The sequence below is a fragment of the Nanorana parkeri genome, unplaced genomic scaffold (assembly GCF_000935625.1).
Source record: "Nanorana parkeri isolate BGI_ZX_2015 unplaced genomic scaffold, ASM93562v1 scaffold20, whole genome shotgun sequence".
In the NCBI taxonomy this organism is placed as follows: domain Eukaryota; kingdom Metazoa; phylum Chordata; class Amphibia; order Anura; family Dicroglossidae; genus Nanorana; species Nanorana parkeri.
This window is the reverse complement of record NW_017306288.1, coordinates 1,822,569-1,833,876: the sequence shown is the minus strand read 5'-3', so window position 1 is coordinate 1,833,876 and position 11,308 is coordinate 1,822,569. Positions and strand designations below refer to the sequence as shown.

At 45.8% G+C, this 11,308-nt stretch overlaps 1 protein-coding gene across 1 annotated transcript in view; it reads right to left on the bottom strand.

Annotated features, from left to right (window-relative positions):
- Window positions 1-11,308, bottom strand: part of FBXO34 (F-box protein 34) — a 35,598-nt gene that overhangs the window by 23,444 nt on the left and 846 nt on the right. The gene's annotated exons all lie outside the window — the stretch shown is intronic.

Below are 11,308 nucleotides of genomic sequence, written 5' to 3'. Positions count from 1 at the left end.
AATAACAACACATCTTCAGGCTAGGTTCACACTCAGACGACAGAGCTGATAAAAAAAATTTGTGCGGTTGTCGCAGATTTTTTTTCTCCACGATTTTGCTTTGAAAACTGCACGGTTGTCAAGTAGAGAGATGTCTATGAACCCAAATCGCGCGACAACCATCTGAAAATAGCTCCTGCACCTTTTTGCGCGACAGGCAATTTCTACTGCGCGACAAATCGCAAAAGGTATGAGCAGCTTCCATAGACTTGAATGCAAATCTCTGTTTTGCGGCAAAATCCACACGATAAATCGCCCAGGTGCAAGGGCCGGTGCACCGATCGCGCTGTGGGTGCCATTATTTTTCAATGGCACCCCAGTCGCGTCGGGCGGATGGCGCGGGATTTCGCCCGTGATTCTGAACACGATCACGGCTAAGACAGCCACATGTCGTGTATCGCAGGAAAAAAAAAAAAGGTACCTGACTGCGTGGCAATCCGTGCACGATTGCCGCGCGCTAGGGTGTTGCCTAGGTGTGCACCAGCTCTGAACCTAGCCTCATACAGTACAGTGTATGAGATTTGTCTCCCACGAGGACAGGAAGTGTGTTAGTTGCAGGATCTCCAGAGAAGATAAAAGGAAAATGCCTAAAAACAAAAAAATACAGCCGCAACAAGGACTGGTAAGCTGCAATATAAAAGAGATATTTGTTTTTATGTTTAGATACTCTAATCCCTCTGTATTAATCCCAACCTATTTGGGAACAAAATACTTGGGTACCTGTATTGACAAGGCAGAGAGATGTAAATTGTTTGACAGAAGAAGAAAGAAGACCCATGCATAGTAATAATGTTTGGGGCGTGTACCACTGATGTAAACACTAAACAAGCAAGAGGCGATCATTTACTCTATTCACACTCTAATACGCGTCTCAGTAAAACAATTACATGACAAAGCTGTGGAGCGACACGAAGACACTTCACAATGAGCCAGAAGGGTGTGGTGGCACGGCTTGCTATCTGTAACTACAGCTACAGAGAAGTATGGAAGAATGAGATGAATGTACGTTGTGTAATCAGATTTAGGTGCGGCTTCGAGTTCACAGGATCCAAAAGGAACATTTGACCCTTGGAATAAAAACAACATCACAAAAGTTAACAGATCTGCAATAAAGAGAAATCCTGCAAAGCAATATGTATAACTCACAGTATTGGAAAAGCAAGCCTAGGCTAAATACATAAAGAGCAACGCAATCTAAAATTAACACCGGACGCCAGGATTACAAGTCCCAGCAAGCCCCGCCAACGTAAAAAGCTCAATGTAAAGCTGCGCATGCACCTTGCGATCATCCTACGACACTTTTCATCCGATGATCGAACCGTCGTAAGATTTTCGTAGGACGGCCCCATCCTGCCCAGATTAATTGCAAGGTTGGATCAGCGGTAATTAAAAGAAAGCACCTGGACGAATTGCAATGTTCGACCGCACGTATTTTCGTCTGCGCATGTGCAGTGTAGATCGTACGAATTTTGACTTACGGAAACGCCACCAACCTTGCGAAAATCGTACGATCGACCTAAGTTTTCTAACCTGCTGGTTAGTCAAAGTTAGATCGATTGTACAGTACTTGCGTTTGTACACTGCCCATCAACCTTACGAATATCGGACAAAACGCGATCGCGTACGAAAACTGCCCGATATTCATAAGGTGTATGGGCACCCTAAAGCTGGCCATACACCTTGTGATTTTCGGTGCTAGATCAAATACCCCCATCAAGCACAGACCAACGTCAATTTCAATAATCCTTCGTTAGCAATTCTAACTCACCGAATTTCATCGACCGACAGAGCGGATTTTCGTTTGCGCATGTGCAGTGTTCCTGTTGCAAATTTTTTTTCGGACAAAAACTCCAGAATTTATTGATTTTCGTACGAGTCGAAAATGTTTTTCCACAACTGATCGATTGAGGAAATATCGCCCAGGAGGACAGTAATTAACGAGGAGAACTAAGAGGTGAGTGAAAAATCACTCATCTTCATAATTAGAGCCGATGTGACATTGAAACTGTCACACGTCGGTTCAAAAGATCGGTAAGTGAGCGAACACAAAGCGTTGCTCGCACACTTCTCAATCATCTCCCTGCAGAGAGCAGTGACTGAGAGTCACTGCTCCCTGCAGGGATTCCTCCCTCCTCACTCCCGTGCTGACTGTTAGGGGGCGGGCAGAGCTGGCTCTGCCTCTAGATTGACAGCGGGCTCTGCCCATCAGACAACTGAGTGGATCTCAAACCCTATTGTCAGGATCCATCCAGGCTGCGGTGCTCCGTATACTGAGCTTTGGGTCACGGAAGGTTAGTATATGTCCTCCCGTGACCCTAAAGAGAACTATGGGATAAAAAGGTTACCCCATAGTTCTCTTATAAAATCGTTGGGTTCCCATCAACTGACCTATTATCGTTTAAAAGACCATTCGTGGACGGTTTCCGAACGATAAGTCAATAGGTATCTGGGCACCTTTAGGCTTCCCATAGACATTAGATGGCAGTTGCATGGCAGCTATGATCTTATCAGATTGCCCCACCAGAACATAAAACGATTGTACACTAGGGCAGGCGCCCTGTCATTTCTTGTTTCTACCAGAAAACATACCCGAGTAAAGTACAGTACGCCATCGACTTGTACAGTTGTCACTGAGGACCTTCCTGGCAATGCACAGGGGAGGAAGAGAGCAGAGCGGAGAGATACTGATGGTGCCGCATTCTCAAGGGAGAACAAACCATGATGGGGAGTCTAAACAAATTAAAATCAAGGCAACTAGACTTCGCAAGTCCACTTACCTGGATTTCATTTTTTACAGATATACCATGACCCGGATGAATGAGAACCTTCCCAGTACGATTGGGAGGGTTAGGGAACATATCCCTATTGATGTACCCCTGCCAATCCTCAGCCAGTGGGCACCTACCTGCCACCACCCTGGACAATGAACCTTGGAAGTGTTGGCTGCTGAACATTCTTTGGTCAGAGTAATTCTGAACATTCTTTGGTCGTTGTAACTCTGAAATACAAAAGATCAGAGGCACGTGTAGGAGGACGGGCCTAGCTCTTTTACAGGATTTTTATATTTAGCGAACGTCGCTTTAATTACTCCCAGTTTAAATTATACACAACAACTTCATCCGATACTATGAAGAGCTCCGGAAAATATGACCACAAATCTTACCAACAAATAGGGTCTACATGATTAGATTATTTGAGTGGTCGCTATCGAATCAGATGTTATAATATTTGGCCAGCTTGGGAAGCACGGTCATTATTTAAGTGGACTGTGAAGTGTCTTATCGGTCAGAGAAGCCTTCAACAGAAGTGGACATGTCGGCTCTCAGACTGCATACCAGCTCTGGGACAGGAATATCACTTGCCCTTAAACTGAATGTTTACAGCTTCGTTACCCTGCTCCGAGTACACAGTCCAGGACTCAGAATGGCAGCTTCCATCTGTGCCTTCTCTCACATACATGTTGGGCATGCACTAGATTTCCCCCACCCATTTAGCTCTGAAAGGAAAAAATTATCTTAACAGATTCCACCATCTATGATAAACACTGCTGTGGCTATTGCATTTTGATAGTGTGCCTCGCTGGCTGTCAAATTTTATGCCCTATGCATTCCTCTATTAGGCCCCAATCACAGGGGGCGTGTGTGAATGTGCATCACCTTTATGTATGTTTTGCCACACATCCCATACATTCCAATGCACTACCCTATATGTGACAAAGAATATCACGCAGCAGGTTGATTTGGGAGCTTCATGTGTTTGTGCGTCCACACGTATATTGCCTGCTGCATTTCGGGTCCCATTAACATTCACACCCGTATACGGGGCCTTGCAGGTTGGACAATTCCCAGGAGCCAGGTAGCCAATGCTTAACATTTACAGCTGGCGCCTCACTTTTGAGGTTCTCTCTAGTTGCGGTCAAGGGACCTGGCTCCTAAAAAAAGATCCTGCCAGCTCCTGGATCGGACAGACTATCCTTAAATTCATATGGATTCATCCACGCCGGCTCTGTAAGCCCTCGTTCACACCTAGGCGTATTGTAATATGCGCGACCGTCACGTGGTGTTTTTTTTTAACCGCGATCCGCGGTAAAAAAGTCACGCGACCGTCGCACGATTCCGAAGGCTACTTGGCTGTATCCCAATGTAAAACGCCCTACAAAACGGCCCAAAGTAGTACCTGGACCTTTTCAGGCGTGGGCCGTTTTGTAGGGCGTTAGGGACGGGCGGAAATACAGCAAGGTGGGAACGAGGCCATTGACTACAATGCAATTTATATTTTTGACCGTTTTGTAGAGCGTTCGTCGAGCGTAGAACGCGCTACAAAACGGTCAGGTGTGAACGAGGGCTAACAAGCACAATCGAAAACCTCACATGCAGCAAACTGACCACTCCTCAATATCTTTTTGTGCATATCCACAATCATCTATCTCTTAGTTCCAATGAACACAATACCATGTACAAGCATCTTTAAAAAGATCTGCAATGCATGATACGGAAATCGCCTGTCGCGCGAAAAGGTGCAGGCGCTATTTCGGGCGGTCGTTAACTGTACGGTTTGGGTCACATAGACATCTCTATGTATTGAAAACCACGCGATAACCGTGTGGTTTGCAATGAACAGTTGCGCAATCGAAAACGTGCGACAATCGAGCAAAAGCATCTAAATCGCCTAGGTGTGGCACGATTTGGGTCACATAGACATCTCTATGCATTGAAAACCGCCTGGTTTTCAAAACAAAATCATGCGGACAGAAACGCGTGACAAAGGCACAAAAAGAGCTCATTAGCCAGCTCAGTCACTTTGGTGTGAACCTAGTCTTATTTTTGAACATCAAAATTCCACATATTACGTGAGATTTGACACTTACACAAAATCATTTGTCATCCAGGACTTATTGCTGGGAAGTGGGAATAAAGCCGTGGAGGGAATTTGGTTCTATTAAAATACTTTTTTTTTCTTACACTTTATATTTTTTTTCTTCATGGGGGGACGGACGACGACGACGATGACGACGACGACGACGACACCTGATCTTGATCCCACATGCAGCTGCGCAACCACAGATAACTTCTAAGTCCCCATTCACACCATTGCATTGCAGTGACGTGCGTTTGCGTGCATATTTTTTTCCCTTGTTTGCCACGTGTCCCCATTAACTTAAATGAGGGGCCGAAAGCACGACAAAACGTGGGAAAGTAGCACAACTCTTCAACAATCGCATGCAGAAAAAAAAAAAAAAGAAAACACATGTTAAGCAATGGTATTGCAAGCATGTTGCACATTTTTTACACATTCTGTGAACAGGCATCAAAGCGCTTGTTTATTTCCAGCGCTCGTTGCACATTCACAGAACACGTAGGTGTGAACGAGCAAGTAGTCTTTTGCTTGCTGCGATCAATAAAGCCCATCGGCGTGTGCAGGTTTGCTGCAGTTTAAACTGTGTTTTGGGGAGGAGGAGAGTGCTACTGTTACTGGTCACGAACTTTAAGACTGAGGTAGCCATGGCAACAAACACCACATTATATAAGGGCCATTTGTAAAACCAAGTGTTAAATTAGGTATCAACTAAACATATGCACCAATCTGTGGATGGACGTTCTCTGATCCACAGGGGACATTCACTGAGGCCTTGTTCACAGCGAAAGCGTGTGCGCTCCAGTGCGGTAGCTGCTGGAACGCACCACGATCGCTAAGAAACTTCCCCCCGCGTTCTGGGGCGTGGCGGTGCATTGAATTCAATGGCACCACTTCCACGCCCCACGCCCAGTGCGATCGGACGCGTGGCAAAAACTTTGCCAGCTTTCCGTTGCACTGCAAACACAAAAAATAGGACTTGCACCATTTTTTTTCCTTAGTGATCGCGGTGCGTTCCAGCAGCTACCCTCTGGAACGCAGACGCTTTCGGTGTGAACAAGCCATGAAGGAAACAAGCAATAAGGACTGTATTATGTAAACCAAGAACAGTCGATGTCAACTTCAGAAATACAAAAACATAACTAAGCATCTGCGTGTTGCTTCTTATGATGCCGTATATCTTTCAGACCACAAGCGTCACCAGAAAATGTACACCCTTTGCTACAATTTAGATGATACCTCTATCATAAAGCAGACTACAGATACGATGGTGTACAGAGGTACATACACCATGCAAGCCTTGAAGGATTTTATTTCTCCCTAAAAACAAAAATACTGTACAAGCTCCAAAGTCTATGTATGAAGTTTTATGCACAAACCAAAAACCCACCAAGCAAGCTTTTTGTTGGGGGTACAGGGGGACCTAAAAAAGGCCCCTGAACTCAACATTACTAAATTATTGACCCTATTAAAATATGACATTTATCAGACGTGCTAAATAGACAAGAACATTCTAAGAACTTAATTTCTAAACTTAAACCTTTACATGACATTCTGAAATTGCTTAAAGGAGAACTATAAAAGGTGAGTGAAAATCACTCAGCCTCATAGTTCTAGCCCACCTGTGACAGTGAAACTGTCACACGTCGGCTCAATAGATCGGGAGGTGAGCATACTCAATGTGGGAAAAAGAAAAAAAAAAGGGGGGGGGGGGTTAAAAGTGATTTTGTAGTCTGTACATTGTTTATGACAAGGCCACCACACATGCAATGCTCTTGTAAAACTTCCTTCTTGAAAGAGAAGTTAATTTCCTGCCCGGGTACGCAAACCAATATATTCCATTAACCATTTAGATCCTCTAGCTGCACGGGGAAAAAAAAACCCTCTTTAAAAACAGTGGCTGAGCAGTTGGGGAGTAACACTCACTCATTTTGTGTATGGGTTATGAGGTGGGGGGGGAAGGGATTGCACTTTTGGGTAAAGTAATCGCTGTTAATGGCAAGGGAAGCTGGCAGGGTTAGCTGGCGTAGTGAGCACTAACGAGTGCGTTGTGGGCGGATAGGATGTGCATTGTGGTGCATTGCAACCTGCTGTGACAATACAACAAGGTAGCTTACAAAATGAATGTTCCCCCAACACACCGCATCACAGGTTGTGTGTTAGCATGCACTACAATAACAGCAATGCAAAATGTGAATCCAGCATTATATAAAGAAAGAAAAAAAAAAAAAAGTACAGTTATGAAAGTAAATAGAAGGAAATAAATAAAAAAAAAAGGTCAGAGCAGAGGGCACAGAGCATCTAACAAACTTCACCAGGAATGTAATTAACTAGAAAATTGCAGGGTGTAAAAAGCGAAGGAAAAACACGCAGGAACATGTCAAATTCAGTTAGCAAAAAACAAAGTCATTACAGTAACCTAAGGGGCAAAAAAATACGAGAATAGAAGATGTTGTTTACAAAGCACAGTGCAAGGGTTTGCTGATACGGAGTGCATGACAAAATAGAATATCACAAATATAAATAAACGAAGATTGTACCTGGCGAGCATCAAGTTTACACTTTGTTTTGCTTCACAGCACCCAGCAAAGTGATCATTTCCTTTTAAGTTGAGGAGGACCACAAGGCACGAGCCATTTATAACCATCCAGAAGGTCACAGATAAAGTGGTTTGCAGTCCCTGCAATGTCACAGCCCCCTTGCAGATAACAGGGATCTAGTTTGGATTCCAGGACATACAATTGTAAAAATAGAAAAGCCAGAACAAAAAAACTGGACTGAATAGAACCATCAGCCGGTGATATTGAATGTTCTTAGTCCAAGCATCCATGGAAAATGTATCATTAAAAATCATCAGGAAAGTCAAACTCATTTCTGAGGTTGTTTCTTCTAAACAACTTTGTTCTCTTTATCCTTAAGCTACTTAGGTTTTTACTGCTTTATTTACCTGCGGCTGCCTATGGCTGGAATAAACAAAAGCACATTCCACATCTGATTAAACAATTTACAGCAGGGGTGGATGACGTAATCTGGAATTCAGGAGCCAGTCTGTGCAATCCAGGAGCCAGCAGGATTTTCTAGGAGCCGACTCCATTGACTAACAACTAAAGGAAACATCTAAGGCCTGGTTCACACCTGGGCGTTTTGTAGCGCGTTCGAACGCTCTGCAAAACCGAAATCCCATTATTTCCTATGGGTATGGTTCACACCTGGGCGTATTACAGGCCGTATGAACGCGCTACAAAACACCCTACGCCCAAAGAAGTACAGGAGCTTCTTTGGGGCGTTTTTGTCATGCGTTTCCATTGGGATACAGCCAAGTAGCACTCGGAAACGCGGGTTTGTTGCGCGGGTTTTTTTTTACCGCGAATCGCGGTAAAAATGCGCATATTCGATACGCCTAGGTGAACCCAGCCTAAAGTAAAGCTGCCCATACACCTATAGATGATCTGCGGATTTTCTATGGTCAGATGGAAGAAGTGCAACAGATTCCTCCATCTACGCTAAACTGTGTGGCTGGAGGAATCTCCCACTGGGCCAAGCTTCAGTATCTTGCTAGTAGGCCCCGCTGGCTGTCCAAATACCTGAACAATCTGATTGGATGCAGACATTGTTCAGGGATTTAGAGAGCCAGTGGGGACGACAAACGAGATACCGACACTTGGCCCAGTGGGAGATTCCTCCATCCACACAGTTTAGCGTAGATGGAGGAATTTGTTGCACTTTGTCCATCTGACCATAGAAAATCTGCAAATAATCTATAGGTGTCCGGCCAGCTTTAGGCACCAGCTGTCATTTCTAAGAAGCACTGTCCGATCCGCCAGCACTGACTGGCGGAACGGATGGGGGAGGGGCGGGTACAGCTGGCTCTGCCTCTAGATAGGCAGAGCCAGCTGTCAATCATGCAGCTGGGTGGATCCAGACAGTAATGTCGGGATCCGTCCCGGCTGCGGCGTCTCAGTATACCGCGAGCACTGAGCTTTGGGTGACGGGAGGACGTTAATGTGTGTCCTCCCATTACCCTTAGGAGAACTATGGGGAAAAGCCCTGAACCCATAGTTCTCCTTTAACTCTTGCATTGTGACTACAAGCACCGCGTAGATCAATGGTGGTCAACCAACTTGGTATAGAGGGCTTTAAAAGGAGAACTATGAGATGAGTGATTTCCACTCACCTTATAGTTCTAAGCCGACCTGTGACATTGAGAGGTCGGCTCAGTAGATCGGGAGGTGAGCGAACACATACCGGGTTCCCTCACCTCTCGATCCTGTCATGGCTCTCTGCCGTGACAGGGGGAGGGGCTGGATTCCCCTCTCCGATCTGCCAGCGCTGACTGGTGGAACGGACGGGGGAGGGGGCGGGTACAGCTGGCTCTGCCTCTAGATAGGCAGAGCCAGCTGTCACTCACGCAGCTGGGCGGATCCCATCATCTACGTCGGGATCCGCTCCAGGTGCGGCGTCTCAGTATACCGCGAGCTGTAGCTCGCGGTATACTGAGCTTAGGGTGACGGGAGGACGCTAGTTTGTGTCCTCCCGTTACCCTAAGGAGAACTATGGGGAAAAACACTGACCCCATAGTTCTCCTTTAAGTGCAGTCCCTGACATCAAAGAGCCGCACATAATATTTAGTGAACGTAATGCTGCATAATGAGATCAGAGATTGAAGGTATATTATAAGAGATTGTCATATTGTAGAACGGGGTAGCGAAACATGGTGGAACTACAAATCCCATGATCCATTGCAAGACTGAGTCACAGGCATGACTCCAAGAGACTGATGCATGATGGTATTTGTAGTTTCACCACAGCTGGAGAGCCAGCATTTAACTGCCCCCGCTGTAGACATTTTTGGTGACTAAGGAGATTCTTCAGGAGACAGCCATAGACTGGAGACACATTACATGACACTGGTTAATATCACTGCCATTACAAATCAATAAGCCCACATTATGCATCCCAAATCCACCTTAATCACTTCTGCCACATTTATCTCTTCTACAGAGAAATACCAAAAGATCAATGAAAAAAAAAAAAGTCAGATAATGGGAAAGAAATAAGCCAAATCACTACGTAAAATGTCTTAAAGCCCAACTACTAGCAAAACAAGACCCCCCACCCACCTCTGTCTAACCGATCGCTGGCATGAAGAGGAGAAAAGAAATGCCCTCTTCACTTGCCTAAAGCCATGGTCACATGACGCTTGAGGCCCAAATCTTCTCCCCTTTTCTGTTCACATCCAGTAGGGTCCTTTTCTTGGCATCCATGTCGCATCCAGTGCGAGATATACATCACGAGTGTCAGGTCAGGAACCACGCCAGGAAAGGAACCCAGATGGGGGACATAAGCAAGTATAGCTTGCTTCAAAACCAAAAAACAGTGCAGGATGGGTAGGAGGAGGGGGGTCAGGTTTTCACCAGAGTTGGGCTATAAGAATATATCACTTTCACTAACTTGATCAAACACTAAAAACACAGAACAGTGTCCGCAGGGAATCCGAGGGCCACACAGTATGTACCAATGGGCCGCAGGTTAGGCATCAGGATTGTAGATACAAAATGCTTCTTTACTATAAAACAAGTCTCTTCTGCCAACAGCTGGCAGGAGACGGACTCAGGCTGGCAGCAACCTCAGTTTTGCCACCTACACAGATGTAAACCCTTAAAGTGTCTCTGAAAGCCAGCCTTTCCCAACCAGGGTTCTTCCAGAGTTTGATGAAGGGGGGCTGGTCCTTGAGCTGTGGTGGACTGACTCATCTGATAATGCCAAAGAGCCGCAGGTCTCTTCTGCCAACAGCCAGCAAGAGATGGACCCAGGCTGGCAGTGAGCTCACAGTTTTGCCACCTACACAGATGCGAGACATTAACGCGTTTCCCAACCAGGGTTCTTCCAGAGATTGCTGGAAGATCCTCGAGCTGTGGCGGATGGACCTCTTATCTGACGGTGCCTGCATAGTACCAATGCCAGTTAGCAGAGGCATGGGACTAGTGAAGCTTCTCCGCTGTCCCCATGCTAGAAACCACTGGACACCAATGGAAGAAGCATTCTCCCCATTGTACAGGGGGACATTAGACTGACCTCCAGTGTAAGGGTCACCACACACATCTGACCCCACAATCTTTGTGTACAGATCTATTCGGAGGACCTACCTAATCTATCCCAACAGACAGGCCCCCGCACTACATAGTTGTTGGTAACCCTTTCACACGGCGGTCAGTCAGTCCATTTTTTTTAGACTGCAATACATCCCAATGGGCGACCAGATGCAAGTGCCCGTGCGTCCTCCTATAACCACCCACCTCCGGGTCCGTTTAGGTTCCTCGTACTGAACGCAAAAACATTTGCGTCAAGGTTGAGATGTACCCAGGGGCCCATGGTCCTCAAAGTAAACACCTGCCTGGCAAAGAGCTCCCCAATT